This window comes from Gigantopelta aegis, chromosome 13, assembly GCF_016097555.1.
Source record: "Gigantopelta aegis isolate Gae_Host chromosome 13, Gae_host_genome, whole genome shotgun sequence".
Taxonomy (NCBI): Eukaryota; Metazoa; Mollusca; class Gastropoda; order Neomphalida; family Peltospiridae; genus Gigantopelta; species Gigantopelta aegis.
The window spans coordinates 9,469,878-9,483,187 of record NC_054711.1 but is presented as its reverse complement, the minus strand read 5'-3'; the positions used below and the strand labels follow the sequence as shown (position 1 = coordinate 9,483,187).

Below are 13,310 nucleotides of genomic sequence, written 5' to 3'. Positions count from 1 at the left end.
ACGATACCTACCCCCATCCCTTAGTTTTTACGATACATGGATAGATTTCTCCCGGTATGAATGAAACAACTTGCGACGTGGAAAAGACTTACTAAAGTAGTGTCGGAAATAGAATAAAAATGATTTTCGTAGATTATTTCTTTCATATTAAACTGACAAGTAAATATTTTGTAAATACCCATTCAATGATACTTTACCTAATTTAGCATTTACTTGTTTGGGCTCTCATTGATGTACAAGGTAGTGTTTACTCTTGAAATTAAACTAAATATGTCAGTAAACAGGTGATTGTGACCTTTATTGGAACAGACTATAACACATTTTGATCGATATGTGTCAATTTCATTTACCCTTAAACAAACTTTTAATTTAAAACTGCAAGTTAACGGATTATTTTGAATTGCAGAATAAATTATTAATTATGACAAGCATATTTATTGAATATAAATTCAATATAAGTACATTAGAAATTTACACAATTTTGCAACAATTTAAAGGTGCTATATGATGCGAGCTATGATAAAGATTCTCCAATAAAAATGTATTTTCTACTAGTAGATAAAATTATTTCCTATAATCATTTGTGGGCATATTGTTAAAGGTGTCTTCTTTAAATGTTAAATCAAAAGTTAATTAAATAAAAAATAAATAGATAAATTACAAAAAGATGATTTGCAATAGCTGTCATTGGGTAATATTGAGATAGCACCTTTAATACCGGTATAATGGATCGTTATAATGGCTCTTGACAGTTTTGCTCAAAAGTTACTCATAAATGACTACAACTATTTTGTTTTGGAGAGGGATAGGGGCAAACCAGCATCAGAAACAGTCCTTCGCATATTGTAACAGCAATGAAATTGACACATGTTGACCAAAATGTGTTATAGTCTGTTCCAATTAAGTACTTGTAAATGTCTACAAATATTTAGTTTTGGAGAGGAATAGGGGTAAACCATCATCAGAAACGGTCCCTCACATATTGTAACAGCAATGAAATTGACATACGTTGACCAAACTTTGTTATAGTCTGTTCCAATAAAGTGTACAAATCACCTGTTTACCGACAATTTCTTTTAATTTCAAGAGTAAACACCACCTTGTACATCAATGAGAGCCAAAACAAGTAAATGCTAAATTAGGTAGACTATAATTAAATAGATATTTAAAAAATATTTACTTGTCTGTTTAATATGTAAGAAATAATCGACGAAAATCATTTTTATGTTCTATTTCCGACAGCACTGTAGTATTATGTGGTACATCCTAACGGATTATTATATTTATTATATATCTATCTATCTATCCACCCGTTCAACCAACCGTTCATCTATCTATTCATCAGATCTATATACCCATCTATATACCCATTCATCCTTTGTGAATTCATCTAACGTGTACGTGTGTTTCTGTATGCGTGTCCGTGTCTGTGTGTTTATCTGTGCGTGGGTGCGTGTGTTTATCTGTGCGTTTGCGTCACACTGTGTGTGTGCGTGTCTGTATCATCTGTGTGTGTGTGTGTGCGTGTGTGTGTGTATGTGGAATGCACAAGTGTATATATCAGAACAGGTGATTTAAATATGTTTATGTTCCCTTATTCCACCATATTTCGGGGAAGGGGGGGGGGGGGGGGGGGGTATTTCGAAATAAATTCGCCGGTGAGAGAGAAAATTTTGATGGGGCGATTCTATTTCGTAACACCGGCCGAGGCCGGCACCTGTGCTCATGACAGGCATGCGCGAAAACAGCTTGCTCTGAATGTGCGCGTTAATTCCTATACCATACTATACCATTCTGTAGTCCCGGGGAATGGTTAACGAAGTAGCAGTACTCCCAAGTATGATTCGCAGTATCTGGTAGATGGTGCCATTCGACATGTTGGTGTAGATCCATGCTTGGCGGAACACACACCATCCTGCCGTACCGTCAAGTAAAGGCCCGAGTTGGTGGTAGGGAACCGGTCCTTGCAGGCATCCTTAGCGTAGTCTCCCCTCCGGAGGTGCGTGGGCTTTGGAACGCAACATGAGATATTCACCGGCCTCGGTGGTATCGAGGTTAAGCCATCAGATATACGGCTGGAAGGTATAGGGTTCCCAGCCCGGCACCGGCTCCCAACCCATGGCAAGTTTTAACGATTCAGTGGGTAGATGTAGGGCCAATACGCCCTCTCTCTCTCTCTCTCTCTCTCTCTCTCTCTCTCTCTCTCTCTCTCTCTCTCTCTCTCTCTCTCTCTCTCTCTCTCTCTCACTAATGACTAACAGTTAACAACTAGCCACCTGCCCTGAACAAACAGCCCAGATAGCTGAGGTATGTGTGCCCAGGACAGCGTGCTTGGACCTTAAATGGATATAAGCACGAACAAAAGTTAAAGAAAGACAGACTCGATTATTTCCTGTATAGACCGTTTGCGTGAAAAAGGAACCGATGAATTGACATAGAACTCGGAGTGGAACGTAGCCCCGTGGTAAAGCACTCGCTTGAAGCGCGACGGTTGGGATTAAATCCAGTCGGTGGGCCCATTGGGCTATTTCTCGTTCCAGCCAGTGCACCACGACTGATATATCAAAGGTTGTTGCATGTGCTATCCTCTCTGTGGAATGGTGCACATAAAAGATCCATTTCTGCATCAGGAAATATGTAGTGGGTTTCCTCTGATGACTACAAGTCAGAATTACCAAACGTTTGACATCCAATAGCCAATGAATAATGAATCAATGTGCTCTAGTGGTGTCGTTCAAGAAACAAAATCCTAGGCTATTATAAAGTTGAAGAATTTATTTCATATTCCAAATAACTAGCCTTTGGACATAGATCTAAAACAAAGGCAAATGCACATGTATATTGTTACCCAGTTTAACTAAGCATAGATTGCTTCAACTAAGAACATTTTTTAAATTTCAAATTAATGAAATAGCTGTTTACATTATTTGTTAATGTTGAATTAAAAAAAATCGTTTTGTTTCATGACACGACTGAAGCACATTGATTAATTAATCATCGGCTATTGGATGTCAAACATTTGGTTATTCTGACATAGTCTTAGAAAGGAAACACTCTACATTTTTCCATTAGTAGCTAGGTATCTTTTGTATGTACCATCCTACAGACAGGATAGCACATACCACAACCTTTGATATACCAGTCGTGGTGCACTGGCTGGAACGAGAAATAGTCCAATGGGCCCACCGACGGGGATGTTGAATCAATAAATATCATTAAATGTTTAAAACCGTTTGTATTACTGTATTAATGGTTGGGGGTGGTCTCTCTCTCTCTCTCTCTCTCTCTCTCTCTCTCTCTCTCTCTCTCTCTCTCTCTCTCATATATCTCATATAGCCTAACTTAAAAATTAGTAGTAATTAAAAATCAAATCGAAAACAAAAAGAGTTTTTGTTTTGTTTTTGCCGACTTCTTGATTTTATTAGTTTTCTAAAATTCACCCTTAAAATGGCCACCAGAATCTGCCATTTTTGTTCACAGCAGCTCTTGTTGTCCAGGATACATTTCCGCCACGTCTTTTAAGAAAGCTAAAAACAGATCTTCACCCTGGTGCTGCCGCTTCCACAGTAAATAGGTATGGAAACCGCTAGGGGCAGATTCCACCACATCATGTGTTGGAAAATCCGTTAGTTTGTCATGTGGCTGGATGGTGTCAACTCCAGATTCGGCGGCAAAATGTCTAACGGTTTCATACGAGTAGCCTTCGGGTAATTCCGGAATTTGGTCGTAAGTCTTTACGTAGTCACTTCTAATTAGCGAACATGGGAGAATCCATTTCTTGACAACAGCAAGAAAAGAATCTGCATTCGGGTCTGTAACGGTTTCTGTAAAACATTTATCGCCGTCTTTCTCTCTGCCGACGAACACCCACCCGTCCGTAAGAACTTGGCCCCTGTAAAATTTTCTTTCGGAAAACCTCGTCACCTCGACATCAACGATCACTCCCGAACCGCCGATCGGTTCGCGTTTTGGGTTCAAACCGACTTCGCAGACCTCGCGACAAAAGGACGACCAGTCGACGTCGGTGTTAGCCGACATGCCCAGTTCTCGTTGAATACCATGAGGCGGTGTCCCTATAACCCACAAGTACACGAACTGTAATATCTCTTCCAGCGTCATATTCGATCCTTCGAAAAATGTCCCCGATCGGAGCGAGACCCTTCTTTCGTGCTCTCCTGGCTTTGTGCGCTTTCGACAATGCCACCGTTTCCCGTCCGACACAATGATACTGTTTATGAGCGTCATGGATTCCCCGCACACATCGCAGGTTCTCTTGTAAGGGATCAGTCCCTGGTCGAAACAGAACGTGATCGTCGACTCCTTACACCACAGAATCCGTGTGATGAGAGACTCGAACGTGGTCCCCTTTGCTACTTTGCCGTAACTGACAGATCGATCGAAGCATACCTGAATTCCAATTTCCCGCGTTTTTCTGCCGCCATTGTTTTTTTTCTTCGTCTTGCTAGAGGTGGAAACTGCATTTCTTTTCCACCGCGCTCGGTTATTAGATTGAACAAGAACTCGACACGTACTGCCATCTCTCAAGTCGTGTTCATCGGTTTGAGTCTCAATAGACTCCATGGTGCAAAAAATAAATAACTTTTTTTTTCACAGCAGAAAGGCAGCCGTCTGCCTTCCATAAAAACATAAACTACAGCTGATAGTTTACAGGCGTTCTGTGTGCTAGTAGTACATTGGTCATTTGCAGCTAGCTTTTTTACAAGCTTACTTTTGATTGAATAACAGTTTCCTATTACGTATTCCGATACGTAGTCGGTTGTGTAGTGGATAAGCCATCGAACATACGTCTTATGGGTACTGGATTCGCATCCCGGTACCGGCTCACACCCAGATTGAGATTTATGACTCAATGTGCTGATGTAAGTTCACTACACTGTATTCTCAGAGACAGCTCAAATAGCAGAGGTGTGTGTGTTGTAATGTCACCGTGGTGCAGGGGTGTAACATTCTCTTTGAGAATGGCCAATACAGCACAAAATTGAAATTTTGAGTAAAAGTCAGTATCTATCTGCGATATTTGTATTTTTGCACAGTTCTTTACACTGTTTTTATTTAAATCTTGAATTTTTTTATTGGTGTTGATTATCACTTCATTTGTTTGCATTACCATAGTTTGACACCAAATAGCGGATGTATTTTTCGTGCTGGAGTGTCGTTAAACATTCATGAAGTGTGCTGGACAGCGTCAGGGCTAGCTCTGCCACTCGCCAAATTCGCCATTTGCGAATTTCAGGAACAATTGGCGAATTTTATTTTGATTTGGCGAAAATATTTCATGTAATAATTGGTATTTTGTTGAAAAATAGCAGTGGATTTTGCATATTTAAAGATAATTTGGCGAATTGTTGTGCTCACCCAGAGCTAGCCCTGAGCGTGCTTGAACGATAATTGGATATAAGCACAAAAATAAGTATATGTATAAACAACAAGTCGGCGGTGTAGTGGTTAAGTGAGGGCTGGTAGGTACTGGGTTCGCATCTCGGTACCGGATCCGACCCATATGTAAATATGTACATACAAGTTAAACTATTTTTTCATCGTTGGTTAAAGAAACAATTAAAGTAGAAACCCATACTACATATATGAACCACATATGGTAGTAGTACTTGGTAATTATTACTATAGTGGGTGGGGGGGGGGGATGTAGCTCAGTCGGTTGAGTGCTCGCTTGAGGTGCTTCCGTCGTAGGATCGAACCACCTCGGTGGATCCATTCAACTGATTGACCTTTTTTTCTCGTTCTAACCAGTACACCACAACTGGTCAAAGTGTGTGGAATGTGCTTTCGTGTCTGTGGGAAAGTGCGAATAAAAGATCCCTTGCTGCATTAGGAAAAATGTTACGGGTTGACTCTGATGACTATGAGAATTACGAAATGTTTGACATCCAATAACCTATGATTTATTAATCAATGTGCTTTATACTTTCTTAGTGTAGTATGTACAACAAGTTATTTATTTCTGAACAGATTGTTTTCTAAATTGCACACACACACACACACACACACAACACACACACACACACACACACACACACACACACACACAAAATAGTGGGGTTTTTTGTTTGTTTGTTGGTGGGGGGGGTTGCTTTTTCTTATTTCCAAAACACTTTTACTTTTCTTTTTTACATTAAATGTTCATGGAGGCTGGGAAGGACTATATAGGCAAATTATTTACATAATATACATTTATTTTTATCATAAGCATTAGGCTAATATCTTTATCATATGCAAATACAACGATGGTAATCAGTGGAAACAACTGATATTATAAATCCCGTGGCTATATGCAGTGGCGGATCCAGGTGGGGTTTTAGGGATTGGACCCATCCCCAGCAACTTTTTTTTAAATTCGGGGACGGGGTATTCCAAAGGATACTTTAGAATCTTGACTACAATGCATTCCTTAGTCTCTACAACCCCACCCCGAAAATGGAAACTGGATCTGTCCTGATATGTACTAAACGTATGTTGACACGTGTCACAATCAACCGCGTGTTTATAACACCAGGACCGACTCCGGCGTGTCACTGTCGGGTTCTCTCGGCCATGCCCACAGACACGTGTCAGCGCATGACTGACAGGTGACGTGGACAGTAGGTCACGGGGTCAACTCGGTTCTGTATGCAGTTCACGGTTGACCGGTATCACGTGGAATCATGAATATGGATTCTTCTCGGTGACTTTGTGTTTCATTGCTACTAATGGAAAAATGTATCGGCTTTCCTCTCTATGACTGTCAAAATAACCATATGTTTGACATCCACTAGCCGATGATTACTAAATCAATGTGCTCTAGTGGTGTCGTTAAAAAAAATGTGTATAATTATTTTTATTTCTTACATACTATTTAGCTCGAGTCACTTCCAGTCCACCCCTTATTGATATGTAAGGGAATATGAAATAAATTCTTAAACTTTATTTTAAAAAGATGTCTGTTGTGTTTAACGACACCACTAGAGCACACTGGTTTATTAATCATCGGTTATTGGATGTCAAACATTTGGTAATTCAGACATATAGTCTTAGAGAGGAAACCCGCTAAAGTGTTTCATTAGTAGCAAGGGATCTTTTATATGCACCATCCCACAAACAAAGTAGCACATACCGCGGCCTTTGAAATACCAGTTGTGGTGCACTTCCTGGAACGAGAAATAGCCCAATGGGCCCACCGACGGGGATCGATGCCAGACCGACCGCGCATCAGGCGAGCGCTTTATCACTGGGCTACGTCTCGCTCCTAAAATTGATAATAGCCTTGGGAAAAATAATTTCCCCTACATATCTATATCAATATGGGAAGGGCTGGAGTTGACTCGAGCTACATACTAAAGTACTGTCGGGAATAGAATAAAAATTATTTTCGTCGATTATTTCTTCAAATATTAAACTGACAAGTAAATATTTTGTAAATACCCATCCAATGATACTCTACCTAATTTAGCATTTACTTGTTTTGGCTCTCATTGATGTACAAGGTGGTGTTCACTTTTGAAATTAAACTAAAGATGTTGGTAAACAGGCGATTTGTGACCTTTATTGGAACAGACTGTAACACATTTTGATCGATATGTGTCACTTTCATTTACCCTTAAACAAACTTTTAATTTAAAACTGCAAGATAACTGATTATTTTGAATTGCAGCATAAATTATTAATTTTGACCAGCATATTTAGTAAATATGAATTCAATATAAATATCGTAGAAATTTACACAATCTTGCAACCACTTAAAGTGCTATATCAGAAATTATATGGTAGCATCTGTTTGTGATAAAGATTCTCCAATAAAAATGTATTTTCTACTAGTAGATAAAATCATTTCCTATAATCATTCATGGGCATATAGTTAAAGGTGTAGTCTTTAAATGTTAAAGCAAAATTTAATAAAAACATGATTTGCAATAGCTGTCATTATGCAACTTATGAGATAACACCTTTAATACCGGAAAATAGATCACAAACTCAAAATGGTTCTTGACAGTTTTGCTCAAAAGTTACTTGTAAATGTTTACAAATATTTTGTTTTGGAGAGGAATAGGGGTAAACCATCATCAGAAACGGTCCCTCACATATTGTAACAGCAATGAAATTGACATACATTGACCAAACTTTGTTATAGTCTGTTCCAATAAAGTGCACAAATCACCTGTTTACTGACCTATTTCTTTTAATTTCAAGAGTAAACACCACCTTGTACATCAATGAGAGCCAAAACAAGTAAATGCTAAATTAGGTAGACTATAATTAAATAGATATTTAAAAAATATTTACATGTCTGTTTAATATTTAAGAAATAATCGACGAAAATCATTTTTATTCTATTTCCGACAGCACTTTAGTATCTTTATTAGCGGGCCCATTGGCTAATACAGACCGCAGGGGCCCAGCAGGCGCGTGTGCAGGAATTTTAGCAGGGAGGAGTGTAGACTGTGACTACCGAAGTTAATATCGGGCATAATATGGGGGGGGGGGGGGGGGGGGGGGGGGGGGGGGGGGGTGGGGGGGGGGGGGGGGGGGGGGGGGGGGGGGGTCGAGTCATGTGCTTGGGAAAATATATTGAAAAAAACACGAAAATCTGCTTGAGCAGGCAGGGTGTTCGATATTAATGCGCCTGGTCGTGACTCTCCCCCCCCCCCCCCCTGCAGTTTGAAGAGCCATTTTTCATGACTTTTTGTTTTTACATTCACAATATACAACAAAATGCCCTAAAAACGCCAGTGGTAAAGCGCTTGCCTGGTGCGCGATCGGTCTAGGATCGATCCCAGTCGGTGGGCCCATTGGGCTATTTCTCATTCCAGCCAGCGCACTACGACTGCTATATCAAAGGCCGTGGTATGTGCTATCCTGTCTGTGGAATGGCACATGTAAAAGATCCCTTGCTACTAATGGAAAAATGTAGCGAGTTTCCTCTCTAAGACTATAGCCGATAAATAATAAATGAATGTGCTCTAGTGGTGTCGTTAAAGAAAACAAACTATAACTTTTCTGAAAAAGTTCTATTTTGTTGTCTCTGCCTGTGGGGAAAGTGCATGTAAAACATGATCAAAATAAAAATGCGGACTCATCTCTTGCTGCATTAGGAAAATGTAATGGATTTCCTCTCAAGACTACGTGTCAGAATTAACAAATATTTCACATCCAATAGCTGATGATTAATCAATCAATGTGCTCCAATGGTGTCGTTAAACAAGACAAAGGTTTTATTTCATTGTGTTGTACAGTACAAAGCAGTACATTTCTCAAACCCTTTTGGCATTGAACAACTAAATTACGAATCGCCTATTGCAAAATGAATGAAGGAAAGACGAAATGTTTTATTTAACGACGCAAAATATTGGGCTATTTCTCGTTCCAGCCAGTGTACCACGACTGTTATACCAAAGGCTGTGGTATGTGCTATCTTGTCTCTGAGATGGTGCATATAAAAAATCCCTTGCTGCTGATGAAAAAGAAAATGTAGCCGGTTTCCTCTCTAAGACTGTGTCAAAATTTCCAAATGTATGACATCCGATAGCCGATGATTAATAAATCAATGTGCTCTAGTGGTGTATTTAAACAAAACAAACACATCATGTACACTGGTTTGAATATCATGGAAATCAAACCCTATGTTATCTAAGGGAAGTAACTTTTTTAATACCAAGACCCCCCCCCCCCCCCCCCCCCGAAGCACAACGTGTAATTTCAAGCGGTGGTACCTAATTAGGTGTAGTTCGTAATAAAGAGAGAGATTACCACATGAAATACCGTTAGATGCCATTTATCTAACAACGAATTGTATAAAAACGTACCGTAGGCCTACGTGGATACGTTTTAAAACAATTTAGGCAACAGTAACGTACTGTAAGATAAATGGTAGGTCTGTGTTTTAGAACAGAAACAAATGCAGTAGACTATTCTATTTCTTACATACTAGTATATCATACATACATTAAAAAAAATTAATAATAATAAAATAAAATAAAATAAAATAAAATAAAATAAAATAAATAAATAAATAAATAAATAAAAATAGAACACTAACACAACCTATACAAGGTAGTTAGGCCTAACACAAATCTCCTGCCAGAGTTAAAACCGAGCAACATACAAAAATAATAAACAATATATTTTTAAAAAATACAAGTAATTAAAATGAAAGAAATAAGGTGGGGGTTTTTTGGGGTGGGTTTTTTTTTTTTTTTTTTTTGGGGGGGGGGGGTGTATTATTTTTGGATTTTTAAATTAAAACATTTACAAAAAAGTAAAAAGTTAAATTGTTAAAAAAAAAAAGCTCATAAAAAAAACCCCAACAATAACAAACAAAAACAACACTAGCTGCATTTCTGTTTTGAATACGGCCCTCATTTCATTCTTGAAATACACTGTTGCTCCTTTTATTTTGTTCGACAAAGGTCGGGATATTTCGTTTCTTTCCGTGATCAACTATTCGCGAAAAAGCCACGTAATATTACGACCGTGGCGAGAAGATGTAAGAATGTAAATACATTTTAATTGTATGCACATGCTATACACAATCAACATAATTAGATGTCTAAAAGTAATCACTTTTAATACAGAGTATGAGAACAAAATAATTTTTACTACGTCAACTAACATAAATTACGGCCTGAGAAGGTACTATACGCTTATTTGGTTGGCACTGTTATCGAGTTGGTAGCGTGGCCGAGCGGTCTAAGGCGCTGGTTTTAGGCACCAGTCTCTTCGGAGGCGTGGGTTCGAATCCCACCGCTGCCAAATCTTTTTTATTTTAATAATTATTTACGCACAGTTTAACAGATTTAATAATTATTACTAAATTTGGTAAGTCTTTTTTTTACAATGTTTTACGCCCTTGTCTTTAGAGTCGTGGGTTCGAATCCCATCGCTGCCAGATTTGTCTTTTTTATTTTATTAATATACCCGCCCCTCTTCTTTTTACTTCAACATCTTTTGTTAACTTTTGTCTCGCTCTTTATTTATTTATTTATTTTTTATTTTATTTTATTTTATTTTATTTTTATTTTATTTTATTTTATTTTATTTTATTTTATTTTATTTTATTTTTATTTATTTATTTATTTTATTTTATTTTATTTTATTTTATTTTATTTTATTATTTTATTATTTATTTATTTATAAATATTTATTATTTCCGCCTTTGACACGATTTTAATGTTCCGTGTTTATTATCTTCTTTCGTCTACTTCTATTTAACATTCAGGGGCTGATCTAAGGGGGCACATAGGTTCGGACACCCGTCCTGGAAAATGTTATAAATCAGCCTGTGTTGAACAAGCTTCATTAGTTGTCGATGTAATAATTCGATATTTACGTCGAGGTAGCGTGGCCGAGCGGTCTAAGGCGCTGGTTTTAGGCACCAGTCTCTCCGGAGGCGTGGGTTCGAATCCCACCGCTGCCACAGTTAATATTTTTGTTTAATAATATACCTACCCCCTTCTCTTCTCTATTTATTTATAAAATATGTTTTATTCATTTATATCTACAATATCCTTGCACGCGTCATCCAAAATTTTACTCTGGAAGTTGTATACGATATCCGGAATTTTACGATGACAACTTATTTATTTACTAGTATTTTGTTTAGGTAATCTGGGACGGATGCATGTTTTTTGTAGGGAGTTCAACGTTTAAAAAGGGCATCTCCAGTATTCATGGAAGAATGTAACCTCTAACAGGCCCATAGGAACCGAGGACGGAGCTTGCTACTAATTGAAAAATGTAGCGGGTTTCCTCTCTAAGACTATATGTTAAATTACCAAATGTTTGACACCCAATAGCCGATGATTAATAAATCATTGTGCTCTAGTGGTGTGAGTAAACAAAACAAACTTTAACTTTTCCTACTTTATGTAAATACAAATTAAAATGTGGCTTGTGGCCTCAACTAGAAACTGTGGCCCCCACTAGAAGTTGTGCCTCTCTCCAATCATCGTTCCTACGGGTCATGCAGAGCCGTAGCTAGCGGGGATGGAGCATTTTTTTTTTTTTTTTTTTAATCTGGTAAAAATTATAGAAACTTACATTGGTTATTGACATTGACGTTTTAAGAGCCTGCCTGAAATGGCTGCAAAATCAGTGGCAGATCCAGAAAATCTATTGAGGGGGGAGGGGCAATGACATGAGCGGAATGCCAATGGAACTTTGGGGGAGGTTTGGAGGCGATCGTAAAAAAAATGAAAATTAATATATAATAAAATTATAACTCAGAAAATTTAGGGGGGCGGGCCCCTGCCCCCACCCCACCCCCACCCACCCCTAGATCCGCCTCTGAAAATGGTATTTCAGAGCCTCTAGATTTCAAAATTTACTGTGGCATGATCCCGGATCCCTTAGTGTCTTGCGTTCCAAGAATTCATCACCCACCCACCCACCCTAAAAAAAAAAAAAAAAAAAAAAAAAAACCCCACAAATCCTAGCTATGGCCCTGCCATGCCCCCACTCCAATTATCGTTTTTGCGAAACGTTTTAATTTATTTTAAACTATAATCATCGTACATTTTACATCACAAATTATTTCTTTTACAAAGTGAATAAAACAAATATGCGTTGAGGTAAGTTACAACTACGAGCGACAGTATAATTATTTTTGTCGAGTTGCAGAATAAAAAACAAACACAGATTAAAAACGAAGGTTATTAGGGGTTTTCCTGTTCAGGTCAAATGAGGAATCCCCATTCTCGCTTATCTTCACAGAAAATAGCCGTCAATTTCAATCATGACACTACTATTATTCTCCATTGGTGAACGTCCCGTTTATTTCTCCAGTGTGGACGAGCGAATAGTTTTTATCGTTACTGATAAAAAAATAAATAAAACAAACCTCCCCCAAACAAACAACAACAATAAAACCTTGGCGGGTCCTTTTTGGACAGAGACGTTCACCAACCTTTATTTGTGTTCTGTTGTCGGTTTGTTTGTTTTTTGGGGGGTTTTTTAGGCGTGTTTTTATTTTGTTTTAATGTGGCTTGATGGAAACATACAAATGCACACGAGCATGCAAACAAACCAACTACACATAAAACCAACAAACACAAACAACACAGGTGATTCTAAATATACATAAATAACTAACTAAACTAATAAATTAAAACACATTGCTTTGTTAGGCCTAATCATCGGGTACTGAAATGTCAAACACTTTGTCACTTTGACATATAGTATTATGTATGTATGTATACTAGGATATTTTTTTAATGTGTGCACTCTGCCTAAAGAATGTACATCCATATAGTATTATGTATGTATGTATACTAGGATATTTTTTTAATGTGTGCACTCTGCCT

General features: G+C 38.1%; 2 non-coding genes across 2 annotated transcripts; both read left to right on the top strand.

Annotated features, from left to right (window-relative positions):
* Positions 1–10,679: 10,679 nt before the first annotated feature.
* Trnal-uag lies at positions 10,680–10,761 on the top strand. Its single transcript has one exon. It is a non-coding gene; the product is annotated as a tRNA-Leu (tRNA).
* Positions 10,762–11,343: 582 nt separating this feature from the next.
* Trnal-uag lies at positions 11,344–11,425 on the top strand. Its single transcript has one exon. It is a non-coding gene; the product is annotated as a tRNA-Leu (tRNA).
* The last annotated feature ends 1,885 nt before the right edge of the window (positions 11,426–13,310 follow it).